General features: G+C 49.4%; 1 protein-coding gene across 9 annotated transcripts in view; it reads right to left on the bottom strand.

Moving 5' to 3' along the window:
- LOC140396265 (pseudouridine-5'-phosphate glycosidase) overlaps positions 1 to 13,937 on the bottom strand; it is a 180,122-nt gene that overhangs the window by 44,625 nt on the left and 121,560 nt on the right. The gene's annotated exons all lie outside the window — the stretch shown is intronic.

Raw genomic sequence — 13,937 nt, 5'->3', positions numbered from 1 at the left:
AGAATCGCAGGGAGCGTTAGAAAGGTGGCATCAGACATTAAAGACAATGGTCTGGGCTTATTGTCAAGATTATCCAGAGGATTGGGATAAAGGAATTCCGTTCGTACTGTTTGCAATTAGGGATGCACCTAATGGGCCAACCAAATTTAGTTCTTCTGAATTAATTTTTGGTCATGAGGTAAGAGGAGCACTTAAAATGATTAAGGAAAAATTGGTGAGTGAGAAATCGGAAATTACACTATTGGATTACGTGTCAGATTTTAGGGAATGATTAAATAGAGCTGGTGAATTGGCGAGACAACATTTAAAAGTTGCACAAAATGTGGTGAAACGGGTAGCGGACAAGAAATCCAAAGTTCGTAGTTTTGCCATTGGAGATAAAGTTTTAGTATTGTTACCAGTGTTAGGTGAACCTTTAAAAGCTAGGTTTTGTGGACCTTATCAGATTGAAAGGAAATTAAGTGAGGTGAATTATGTTGTAAAAACACCAGATAGAAGGAAAACTCACTGAGAGTGTCATGTGAATATGCTTAAAAATTACTTTGAAAAGGAAGGAGAAAAAGGAGGTTTTAATGATTCTAACTCAAAGTGACGAACCAAATCCAGATGACTGTGAATTTGACATACCTCAAATTAAATTGGAAAACGAGGATGTTCTTAAAAATTGGGATAAATTGTTGAGTTACCTTCCAAAGGAAAAACTGACTGATCTGAAAGAGTTATTGATATCACGTGGGCAATTTGTAGAGATAAATTGGGAAGTACTAAAATGGCTATACATGATGTAGATGTGGGAAATGCTGTTCCAATTAAACAGCATCCATATAGACTTAACCCTTTAAAATTGGCACAGGATAACAAAGAGATTGAGAGTACGCTTAAAAATGGCATAATTGAAGTGAGTTGCAGCCAATGGAGCTCACCCATAGTGATGGTACCTAAACCAGACGGTACCCAAAGGTTGTGTGTGGACTATAGAAAGGTTAATGCAGTTACAAGAACGGACTCTTATCCTATCCCACGATTGGAGGTTTGCATTGAGAAAATGGGACAATCAGCTTGTATTTCCAAACTGGATTTACTTAAAGGTTACTGGCAGGTACTTTTATCCAAAAGGGTGAAGGAGAATTCAGCTTTTGTGACTCCAGATGATATATACCAATTCAAAGTTATGCCATTTGGCATGAAAAACGCACCAGCCACATTTCAACAGTTAACTAACAAATTTGTTTCAGGAGTACCCAATTGTGCGGTGTGCATCGACGGTCTGGTAATTTTCTGCCAGACATAGACAGAACATTTGAAACATCTGATGGAGTTATTCGATTGATTTCAGGAGGCGGATTTGGTGATAAACCTAGCCAAAAGTTAATTTGGAAAAGCCCAAGTCACTTTCCTTGAGGAGTTTCCGATACCCTCAAGATGATAATGCGATTTCTTGGCATGAGTGGATTTGTGCAAAAGTTTTGTAGTGTGATTGCTCCACTGATGGACTTGCTGAAGAAACGTCGAAAATTTCAGTGGACAGCGGACTTTCAACAAGCATTTGACAGCCTGAAAGCTGGATAACCAATGCTCCTGTGTTGGAGAATTACAAGGGATTCTGTGATCAGACTGAACTAAAGTATCTGACTTTGAAGAGAAATGCCGAGGCATAGAGAAATGGACGGATCGTGCAGAGACCTTCTTGTTCAGTCAATCAGGAAGGATTTCAGTTGGAGGAAGAAGAACAAAAATGGACTATATTATTGTACCTGTTTGCGTGTGTTGTTTTTTTTTTTTTTAAACAAAAAAGTATATTTACTGTGTGCATTTCTTAAAGGATAGTGAAAAGGTGAAAAATGAAACCATCTTGAAGTTGATGGTTCATTTTGTTTTCTTGGGGGGAGGTGTCATGTGAGAGTACCTTTAAGAAATGGGTGTTTTGACTTCCGGTTGCGGCTATGCAGAGCTAAGTTGCACGTTCGGCAGCTCCCGCTTGGAAAGGACTTTTGGGCTCTTTTTCGGGCCCCCAACGGCACTTTTCTGACAATTCCCGGTGTGGGAAGAAGACTGCAACATTCCCCCGACAGTGTATGGCTTGGAACAGGAGCGGGGCGACTAAAAAAGTGGTGGTGAATCCAAAGGAAGTGCGAGGGAAGAAGAGCAAGATGGCGGCGGGCGGGGACCAGGCAGCGTGGATGCAGTGGGCGCAGGAGCAGCAGGACGTTATCCAGCGCTGCTTCAGGGAGCTCAAAGTGGACCTGCTGGAGCCGATGAAGGCTTCTATTGATAAGCTGCTGGAGACCCAGGCGGCCAGGGGGTGGCGTTCCGCGAGGTCCGACAAAATATCTCAGATAATGAGGCGAGATCTTGGGCCTAGCGGTAAAGGTGGAGGCGCACGAGGCGCTCCACAAGAAATGGCAGGAACAGTTCGAGGAGATGGAGAATAGGTCGAGACGGAAGAATCTGCGGATCCTGGGCCTCCCGGAGGGGCTGGAGGGGTCGGACGTGAGGGCCTATGTGGTCACCATGTTAAACTCGCTGATGGGAGCGGGGTCCGCCCAGGGGCCCCTGGAGCTGGAAGGGGCCCATAGAGTGCTGGTGAGGAGGCCCAAGGCTAACGAGCGGGCGGTGTTGGTGCGGTTTCATCGGTTCGCTGATCGGGAGTGCGTACTCAGGTGGGCCAAGAAAGAGAGGAGCAGCAGGTGGGAGAACGCGGAGGTTCGAATATATCAGGACTGGAGCGCGGAGGTGGCGAAGAAGAGGGCTGGGTCCAACCGGGCGAAGGCGGTGCTGCACAGGAAGGGCTGAAGTTTGGCATGCTGCAGACAGTGCAACTGTGGGTCACCTACAAGGACCGACACCATTATTCTGAGTCCCCGGAGGTGGTATGGGCCTTTGTTCAGGCAGAGAGGTTGGACACAAACTGACGGTCGGGATGGGGGGGGGTCGGGCGTGGGGATGGTCGGGGATTGTTGTTGTTGTGTTACATTTTGAGGGGGGGTTATTTGTTCTTGTTAATTTTTGGTTCGGTGTGGGTGGTTAGGGTGGGTTGGACACTGTTTTGGTTGGATCTGTCGGGTGGGCAATTGGAGGGGGGCAAGTAAACGGAGTAGGGGGTAGATGACCGGTACGGGGGATGGGGCCCCGCGGCGGAGGGGGAGGCCCGAGTCGGGGGTGAGGGGACTGGGCCTGTAAAAGGAGCTGCGCCAGAGGAGGCGGGGCCGGGCAGGTGGAAAGCACGGGCTTTTTCCCGCGCTGAAGGCTGGCGGGGCCGGGGCGGGGAAGCACGGGTTTTTCCCGCGCTTGGGATGGAAAGGGGAGGCGGAGAGCCTATGGATGGGGACGGGAGAGGAGGGTGGGTAATGGAGGGGGAGGGGAAATCCCACAATGGAAGGAGTCGAAGGAGAGGCAGGAGTGGCCGGGGTCAGCAGGAAGCAGCTGACTTGCGGGAGTGCAATGGGGGGAGCAAAACAGCTAGGAGGGGCCCCAGCTGGGGGGTGGGGGGTGGGGGAGGGGGAGTGCGGGGGTCGAGACGGGGGGTCTGCCGCCGTGGGGAACGGGCCAAGCGTGGGGTGCGGGCGCGTGGCTGGCCGAGGAGGGGTTATGCTAGTCGGCGGGTGAGGGGGAGCGGGTAGCCCCCTGATCCGGCTGATAACCTGGAATGTAAGGGGACTGAACGGGCCGGTTAAGCGGGCCCGGGTGTTCACGTACCGGAAGGGGCTGAAGGCAGATATGGTCATGCTCCAGGAGACACACCTGAAAGTGGCAGACCAGTAAGATTGAGGAAGGGGTGGGTAGGTCAGGTGTTTCATTCGGGGCTGGATGCCAAAAATCAGGGGGTGGCGATCTTGGTGGGAAAGAGGGTGTCGTTCGAGGCGTCGAGCATTGTGACAGACAATGGCGGCAGGTACGTAATGGTAAGTGGTAAGCTGCAAGGGGAGAGGGTGGTGCTGGTCAACGTGTACGCTCCGAACTGGGACGATGCGGGTTTTATGCGGCGCATGTTAGGTCGGATCCCGGGCTTGGAAGTGGGGGGCCTGATAATGGGGGGGGAACTTTAACATGGTGTTGGATCCGGCACTGGACCGCTCCAGGTCTGGGACGGGTAGGAGGCCGGTGGACGGCTAAATTGCTGAGGGGGTTTAAGGACCAGATAGGAGGGGTGGATCCTTGGAGATTTGCAAGGCCGGGGGCGAGGGAATTTTCATTCTTCTCGCATGTTCATAAGGCTTATTCCCGAATCGACTTTTTTATTTTGAGCATGGCGCTGATAGCGAGAGTAGAGGATACAAGTACTCGGCGATAGCCATTTCGGATCACGCCCCGCATTGGGTAGACCTAGAGCTGAGGGAGGAGAGGGACCAGCGCCCGTTGTAGCGCTTCAAGGTGGGGCTGTTGGCGGACGAGGAGGTGAGCGAGCGGGTCCGAGGAAGCATAGAGAGAAAGCTGGAGGCCAACGATAACGGGGAGGTCCTAGTGGGGATGGTCTGGGAGGCGCTGAAGGCGGTGGTTAGGGGAGAGTTGATCTCCATTAGGGCCCACAAGGAGAGGAGAGAGCAGAGGGAGAGGGAGAGGCTGGTGGGGGAGATGATGAGGGTAGACAGGAGGTACGCGGAGGTGCCGGAGGAGGGACTGTTGAGGGACAGGCGTAGCCTCCAGGCCAAATTCGACCTGTTGACCACCAGGAAGGCGGAGGCGCAGTGGAGGAAGGCACAGGGGGCGGTTTATGAATATGGGGAAAAGGCAAGCCGGATGCTGGCGCATCAGCTTCGAAAGCGGGACGCAGCTAGGGAGATCGGGGGAGTTAAGGATAGGGGAGGGAGCGTGGTGCGGAGTGGGGTTGGCATCAATGGAGTTTTCAGGGACTTTTATGAGGAACTGTATCGGTCCGAGCCCCCACTGGAGGAGGGAGGGATGGGCTGCTTTCTGGACCAATTGAGGTCCCCGAATTGAGGAGCTGGGGGGCCCGGTGGGAGGAGGGACTGGTGGTGGGACAAGGGGCCCCGATTGGGCTGGAGGAGCTGGCCAAAGGGATAGGGAGCATGCAGGCGGGGAAGGCACCGGGGCCGGACGGCTTCCCGGTCGAATTCTACAAAACATATGTGGACCTGTTGGGCCCGTTGCTGGTTAGGACCTTCAATGAGGCAAGGGAGAGGGGGGCCTTTGCCCCCGACGATGTCCCGGGCACTTATCTCCCTAAACCTGAAGCGATCCCCTGCAGTGTGGGTCTTACAGGCCGATTTTGTTGTTAAACGTAGATGCCAAGGTGCTGGCGAAGGTCTTAGCCACGAGAATTGAGGATTGGGCGCCGCAGGTTATCCACGAAGACCAGACGGGGTTCGTGAAGGGGAGGTAGTTGAACGCGAATGTGCGGAGGCTCCTGAACGTTATTATGATGCCGACGAGGGAGGGGGAGGAGGAGATAGTGGTGGCGATAGACGCTGAGAAAACCTTCGATAGGGTACAGTGGGGGTACCTGTGGGAGGTGCTGAAGAGGTTCGGGTTTGGGGAGGGGTTCGTCAGGTGGGTTAGGCTGTTGTATGAGGTCTCGATGGCGAGTGTGGCCATGAACAAGAGGAGGTCTGAGTACTTTTGGTTGCATTGAGGGACGAGGCAGGGGTGTCCCCTGTGCCCCCTGCTCTTCGCACTGGCGGCTGAACCCCTGGCTATGGCACTGAGGGAGTCGAGGAACTGGAGGGGGTTGGTGCGGGATGGGGAGGAGCATAGGGTGTCGCTATATGCGGATGACTTGCTGCTATATGTGGCGGACCCGGTGGGGGGAATGCCGGAGGTAATGAGGATCCTCAGGGAGTTTGGGGATTTCTCAGGGTACAAGCTCAACATGGGGAAGAGCGAGTTGTTTGTGGTTCACCCAGGGGACCAGGAGAGGGGGATTGGCGAGCTCCCACTAAAAAGGGTGGAGAGGAGCTTCAGGTATTTGGGGGTCCAGGTGTCCAGGAGCTGGGGGGCCCTGCATAGACTCAATTTCACGACGCTGGTGGAGCAAATGGAGGAGTTTAAGAGGTGGGACGCGTTGCCGCTGTCCCTGGCGGGTAGGGTGCAGTCAGTTAAGATGACGGTGCTCCCAAGGTTTTTGTTCCTGTTCCGGTGCCTCCCCATTCCTATCCGGAAGGCCTTTTTTAGGCGGGTCAACAGGAGCATAACGGGGTTTGTGTGGGCGCGAGGGACTCTGAGGGTGAGAAGGATGTTCCTGGAGCGGAGTAGGGATGGGGGGGGTGCTGGCGCTGCCCAACCTCTGTGGGTACTACTGGGCCGCCAATGTGGCGATGGTGCACAAGTGAGTGATGGAGGGGGAGGGGGCTGCATGGAAGAGGCTGGAGACGGCGTCTTGTGAGGGTACGAGTCTGGAGGCGCCGGCAACGGTGCCGCTGCCGCTCCCTCCAATGAGGTATACCACGAGCCTGGTGGTGGCGGCTACCCTCAAAATCTGGGGGCAATGGAGGAGGCACAGGGAGGAAGTGGGGGCCTCGGTGTGGACCCCGATACGGGGGAACCACCGGTTTGTCCCAGGGAGAATAGATGGAGGGTTTTTGGGGTGGCACAGGGCAGGGATAAGAAGGTTGGGGGGCCTGTTTGTGGATGGGAGGTTCGCGAGCCTGCGTGAGCTGGAGGAGAGGTACGGACTCCCCCTGGGGAATACCTTTAGGTACTTACAGGTAAGGGTGTTTGCCAGGCGGCAAGTGGTGGAATTCCCGCTGCTGCTGCCACGCCCGTGGCAGGACAGGGTGCTCGCGGGGGTGTGGGTTGGAGAGGGGAAGATCTCGGCAACATACGAGGTGATGCTGGAGGAGGAGGAGGCCTCGGTGGAGGAGCTGAAAGGTAAGTGGGAGGAGGAGCTGGGGGGGGAGATCGAGGAGGGGACGTGGGCAGATGCCCTAGGGAGGGTGAATTCTTCCTCTTTGTGCGCGAGGCTCAGCCTCATACAGTTTTCGGTGCTGCACAGGGCACACATGACCGGGACAAGAATGAGCCGGTTCTTTGGGAGTGAGGACAGGTGTGTTAGGTGCTCAGGGAGCCCAGCAAAGCACACCCATATGTTCTGGGCATGCCCAGCGCTGGAGGAGTTTTGGAAGGGCGTAGCAAGGACGGTGTCGAGGGTGGTAGGATCCAGGATCAAACTGGTCTGGGGGCTCGCAATATTTGGGGTTGCAGGGGAGCCGGGAGTGCAGGAGGCGAAAGAGGCCGGTATTCTGGCCTTTGCGTTCTTGGATAGAAGAGGGGCAGAAATGGTTGTTGGAGGTCCCTGGTTATAGATGTTTCAATAAGATTAGGGAGGGTGGTAAAAGAGGTGGGGGGGTGGCATTGTTAATTAGAGATAGCATAACAGCTGCAGAAAGGCAGTTCGAGGAGTATCACCCTAATGAGGTAGTATGGGTTGAAGTCAGAAATAGGAAAGGAGCAGTCACCTTGTTAGGAGTTTTCTATAGGCCCCCCAATAGTAGCAGAGATGTGGAGGAACAGATTGGGAAACAGATTTTGGAAAGGTGCAGAAGTCACAGGGTAGTAGTCATGGGTGACTTTAACTTCCCAAATATTGAGTGGAAACTCTTTAGATCAAATAGTTTGGATGGGGTGGTGTTTGTGCAGTGTGTCCAGGAAGCTTTTCTAACACAGTATGTAGATTGTCCGACCAGAGGGGCAATATTGGATTTCGTACTTGGTAATGAACCAGGGCAAGTGATAGATTTGTTAGTGGGGGAGCATTTTGGAGATAGTGACCACAATTCTGTGACTTTCACTTTAGTAATGGAGAGGGATAGGTGCGTGCAACAGGGCAAGGTTTACAATTGGGGGAAGGGTAAATACGATGTTGTCAGACAAGAATTGAAGTGCATAAGTTGGGAACATAGGCTGTCAGGGAAGGACACAAGTGAAATGTGGAACTTGTTCAAGGAACAGGTACTACGTGTCCTTGATATGTATGTCCCTGTCAGGCAGGGAAGAGATGGTCGAGTGAGGGGAACCATGGTTGACAAGAGAGGTTGAATGTCTTGTTAAGAGGAAAAAGGAGACTTATGTAAGGCTGAGGAAACAATGTTCAGACAGGGCATTGGAGGGATACAAGATAGCCAGGAGGGAACTGAAGAAAGGGATTAGGAGAGCTAAGAGAGGGCATGAACAATCTTTGGCGGGTAGGATCAAGGAAAACCCCAAGGCCTTTTACACATATGTGAGAAATATGAGAATGACTAGAGCGAGGGTAGGTCCGATCAAGGACAGTAGCGGGAGATTGTGTATTGAGTCTGAAGAGATAGGAGAGGTCTTGAACGAGTACTTTTCTTCTGTATTTACAAATGAGAGGGGCGATATTGTTGGAGAGGACAGTGTGAAACAGACTGGTAAGCTCGAGGAAATACTTGTTAGGAAGGAAGATGTGTTGGGCATTTTGAAAAACTTGAGGATAGACAAGTCCCCCGGGCCTGACAGAATATATCCAAGGATTCTATGGGAAGCAAGAGATGAAATTGCAGAGCCGTTGGCAATCATCTTTTCGTCCTCACTGTCAACAGGGGTGGTACTAGGGGATTGGAGAGTGGCGAATGTCGTGCCCCTGTTCAAAAAAGGGACTAGGGATAACCCTGGGAATTACAGGCCAGTTAGTCTTACTTCGGTGGCAGGCAAAGTAATTGAAGGGTACTGAAGGATAGGATTTCTGAGCATCTGGAAAGACACTGCTTGATTAGGGATAGTCAGCATGGATTTGTGAGGGGTAGGTCTTGCCTTACAAATCTTATTGAATTCTTTGAGGAGGTGACCAAGCATGTGGATGAAGGTAAAGCAGTGGATGTAGTGTACATGGATTTTAGTAAGGCATTTGATAAGGTTCCCCATGGTAGGCTTCTGCAGAAAGTAAGGAGGCATGGGATAGTGGGAAATTTGGCCAGTTGGATAACGAACTGGCTAACCGATAGAAGTCAGAGAGTGGTGGTGGATGGCAAATATTCTGCCTGGATCCCAGTTACCAGTGGCGTACCGCAGGGATCAGTTCTGGGTCCTCTGCTGTTTGTGATTTTCATTAATGACTTGGATGAGGGAGTTGAAGGGTGGGTCAGTAAATTTGCAGACGATACGAAGATTGGTGGAGTTGTGGATAGTAAGGAGGGCTGTTATCGGCTGCAAAGAGACATAGATAGGATGCAGAGCTGGGCTGAGAAGTGGCAGATGGAGTTTAACCCTGAAAAGTGTGAGGTTGTCCATTTTGGAAGGACAAATATGAATGCGGAATACAGGGTTAACGGTAGAGTTCATGGCAATGTGGAGGAGCAGAGAGATCTTGGGGTCTATGTTCATACATCTTTGAAAGTTGCCACTCAAGTGGATAGAGCTGTGATGAAGGCCTATGGTGTGCTCGTGTTCATTAGCAGAGGGATTGAATTTAAGAGCCGTGAGGTGATGATGCAGCTGTACAAAACCTTGGTAAGGCCACATTTGGAGTACTGTGTACAGTTCTGGTCACCTCATTTTAGGAAGGATGTGGAAGCTTTGGAAAAGGTGCAAAGAAGATTTACCAGGATGTTGCCTGGAATGGAGAGTAGGTCTTACGAGGAAAGGTTGAGGGTGCTAGGCCTTTTCTCATTAGAACGGAGAAGGATGAGGGGCGACTTGATAGAGGTTTATAAGAAGATCAGGGGAATAGATAGAGTAGACAGTCAGAGACTTTTTCCCCGGGTGGAACAAACCATTACAAGGGGACATAAATTTAAGGTGAAAGGTGGAAGATATAGGAGGGATATCAGAGGTAGGCTCTTTACCCAGAGAGTAGTGGGGGCATGGAATGCACTGCCTGTGGAAGTAGTTGAGTCGGAAACATTAGGGACCTTCAAGCAGCTATTGAATAGGTACATGGATTACGGTAAAATGATATGGTGTAGATTTATTTGTTCTTAAGGGCAGCACGGTAGCATTGTGGATAGCACAATTGCTTCACAGCTCCAGGGTCCCAGGTTCGATTCCGGCTTGGGTCACTGTCTGTGCGGAGTCTGCACGTCCTCCCCGTGTGTGCGTGGGTTTCCTCCGGGTGGTCCGGTTTCCTCCCACAGTCCAAAGATGTGCAGGGTAGGTGGATTGGCCATGATAAATTGCCCTTACTGTCCAAAATTGCCCTTGGTGTTGGGTGGGGTGCTCTTTCCAAGAGCCGGTGCAGACTCAGGGGGCCGAATGGCCTCCTTCTGCACTGTAAATTCAATGATAATCTATGATTAATCTAGGACAAAGGTTCGGCACAACATCGTGGGCCGAAGGGCCTGTTCTGTGCTGTATTTTCTATGTTCTATGTTCTATGGTAGCCCGGCGAAGGATTCTTCTTCAGTGGAAGGATGCGAGGCCCCGAAGCGGAATCCTGGATCAACGATATGGCGGGGTTTATTAAATTGGGGAGGGTGAAATTTGCCTTAAGGGGATCGGTGCAAGGGTTTTTCAGGCAGTGGCAACTGTTCTTGGACTTCCTGGCAGAACAGTAGACAATGGTCAGTAGCAGCAGCAACCCGGGATGGGGGGGGGGGGTTCTATTTTACTTTTGTTTGTCTATACTGGGGGATCTGAGGGGGTGTATATGTTTGCTATGTGTTAATTCGGGGTGTTAATTTATTATTTATGTATAGGGGGGAGGGGGGCACAGGGTTGTTTTGTTTTGTATTTAATTCTATTGGGTTCCTTTTGCATTTTGTTGTTGATATTTTGTGAAAACCTTAATAAAAATTATTTTTTTTAAAAGAAATGGGTGTTTATAAATGGGTGTGTAAATAAATATCTGTTGTGACAGTACCTTTAAGAAATGGGTGTTTACTACTACAGTGATGTCAGAGAGTGGGTGGAGCTGGGCTGTCTGGCAGCTTTTTACTTTCGTTTTTGAGCAGGCTGCAGGGTGTGTTTTAGTTTTGTTTTCAGAGCTGGATAGCTGCAGTCACAGCCAGAAGGTGTATGAATCTCTCTCTATAATCTAAAGACTGTAAATCGATCCTGGTGATTTAAAACTAATAACAGTAGTGACTTTAACCTGATGTGCTTCTGGTAAAAGGTGTTTTAAGTCGTATAGATGTTAAAAGGAAAGCTTAAAACATTACTTAGTGTTGTATTCTTTGGGGGTTGTATTTGAATTGATGGTTGCTAAGATTTTCACTGTATGTTTTAAAAAGGTTAACTTGAGTTCATAGAATAAACATTGTTTTGCTTTAAAAAATACTTTTCCATTTCTGCTGTACCACACCTGTAGAGTGGGCCGTGTGCTCCCCATACCACAATCTATGAAAAGTTGTTGGTCAGGTGAACTCCATGATACACTTTGGGGTTCTCTAAACCCTGGCCCATAACATCAGGAAAGACAGAAATGAAGAAAAGGGTGAGGGATGGTGTTCTATTGCAGTGCTGGAGAAAGAGAGTGTCCTGAGGGATGGGTGGGAGGGAGGGAGTGTGGTGATCAAAAAACAAAACTATTTTGCTAGAGTTCAAGAAAAAAAAGGTGTGATTGCATTGCTTGATTTAGACTGTAGGCCGCCAGCCAATGGAAAAAATGTAGAGCAACAAATTTGCAAAGAAATTACAGAGAGATGCAAGAACTATACAGTCATGAAATTGGAGGACTTTTATTATCTGAATGTAGACTGGAATAGTAAGAGGGTAAGGGGTAGAGAGGGAATACTTCCTCGAGTATTTTCAGGAATTTTTTTTGGAATAGTATGTGGGAATGTAATGAGTAATGAGAAAGGAGGCATTGCTGGACCTGGATCTTGAGAATGAGGTGGGCCAAGTGGACCAAGTATCAGTAAGAGATCACTTAGGGGGCAGTGATCTTTGTATCATACGGTTTAGGCTGACTACGGAAAAGGTCAAATAACAATCCAATCCAAACTTGACACCGACAGTCGCGCAAGGCCGAAATTGAACCCAGGCACCTGGCGCTGTGAGGCAGCAGTGCTACCACTCTGCGAATGTGATTCTAATTGAATACTTTGCATCCATCGTTACCACGTAAATGCTACCCAGACCATGGTGAAGAGGGTGATTCAGACACTTGCAGGTTTTAAAATTGATATGAAGGGGCTTTTGGCTAAGCAGTCTGTACTCAGCGTTGATAAGGCAACCAGGGCCAGTTGCGATGCACGCAAGAATACGGAGGGAAGTGAGAGTGGACATTGCAGAGGTGTTGGCCAAATTTTTCAGTTTTCTGATACTGGGGGTGGTACCAGAAGACTGGAGGAATTTCAAACGATACACCTTTGTTCACAAAAGGGTGTAAGGATAAGCTCAGTAATTACAGTGAGGCAGCTTCTAGAAACGATGGACGGGATTCTCCAGTCCACCAGCCACATGTTTCGCTGACGGCGGGATTCTCCCTTCCCGCTGCTTGTCAATCGAATTTCCCATTGAAGCCGCTCCATGCTGTCCAGGGGGTGCACTGCCAGCCGGAAAAGGAAATCCAAACGGCCGGAGAATTCTGAATGATAATTCAGGGCAAAATTAATCGTCACTTGGGAAAATGCAGGTTAATTAAGGAATGCCAGCATGGATTTGTTGTGGGAAAATCGTGTTTAACTAGCTTGGAGGTTTGTGATGAGGTAACAGAGAAGGTTGATGAGGGCAATGCTGTTGATGTGGTGTATAGGGACTTCTAAAAGTCAGTTGATACAGTGTCACACACAGAATTGTGAGCAAAGTTATAGCTCATGGAATGAAAGAGACAGTAGCAATGTAGATATAAAATTGGATTAGTCATAGGAAACAGAGAATATGGTTATAATTATGTTTTTTGGGCTGGAGGAAGGTTTGTAGTAGTATTCGCTAGTGGTGGGTTTGGAACCCTTGTTTTTCCTGATACATATTAACAATCTAAATCTTGGTATGCAGGGCACACTCCTGGGCACAATACAAAACTTGGAAGCATTGTGATCTGTGAGGAAGATAGTACAGAACTTCAAAAGATCCTAGGTTGGTGGAATGGGCAGACGAGTGGCAGACAGAATTTAAGCAGAGACGGTTGAAGTGATTCATTTTGGTAGAGAAAACATGGAGAGACATTGTAAAATAAAGGGTATAATTCTTGAAGTGGGTGCAGGAGCAGAGGAATCTGGGTGCATATGTGCATAAATCATTGACAGTGAGTGGCAGAACAGGTTGAGAGTGTGGTTATTAAAGCATACACTATCTAAGGCATAATTAATAGGGGCATACAGAACAATTTGAAGGAGGTTACGATAAATCTGAATAAAACATTGGTTCAGCCACAACAGAAGTATTGCATCCAGTTCTGAGGGTAACACTTTAGGAAAGATATGAAGGCATTAGAGAGTACAGAAAAGGTTCACAAGAATGGTTCCCAAGATGGGGAACTTCACTTACATAGATAGATTGGAGAAGCTGGGACTATTTTCCTTGGTGAAAGGAAAGTTGAGGGGAGATTTCATAGAGGTATTCAAAATCATGAGCGATCTGGACAGAGCAGAGAGGGAGAAGCTGTCCCCATTGCTGGAAGGAGGGAGAATAAGGGGCATAGATATAAGGAAACTGGTAAAAGAAGCAATGTCAACATGAGGAAGAACCTCTTCACAGAGATAGTGATTAGGATCTCGAATGCACTGCCTGAGAATGTGGTGGAGGCAAGTTCAATCGAGGCATTCAAGAGGGAACTGTATTGTTATGTGAAAAGGAGGGTTGTGTAGGGTTATCGGGGGGGGTGGAGACATGCAGGTAAATTGCTCCTATGGAGAGCCAGCACAAACCTGATGGGCTGAATGGCCTGCTTCTGTGCTGCAACAATTCTGTGGCTCCATCATGGCACCATTTGGTGCAGTGTTATTTTAGTGTCATGGCCAATATTCCTCAACACCAGGTGAACCATGTTCAGCTCATTTGCTGTCTGCAGGAATTTCTACAGCATCAGGGTGATATCATCAAATGGTGGCAAAAGATATTAATGTCTTTGATAGCATTACCGC

Source organism: Scyliorhinus torazame, chromosome 19 (assembly GCF_047496885.1).
Source record: "Scyliorhinus torazame isolate Kashiwa2021f chromosome 19, sScyTor2.1, whole genome shotgun sequence".
Lineage (NCBI taxonomy): Eukaryota > Metazoa > Chordata > Chondrichthyes > Carcharhiniformes > Scyliorhinidae > Scyliorhinus > Scyliorhinus torazame.
This window is presented reverse-complemented; position numbering and strand designations above follow the sequence as displayed.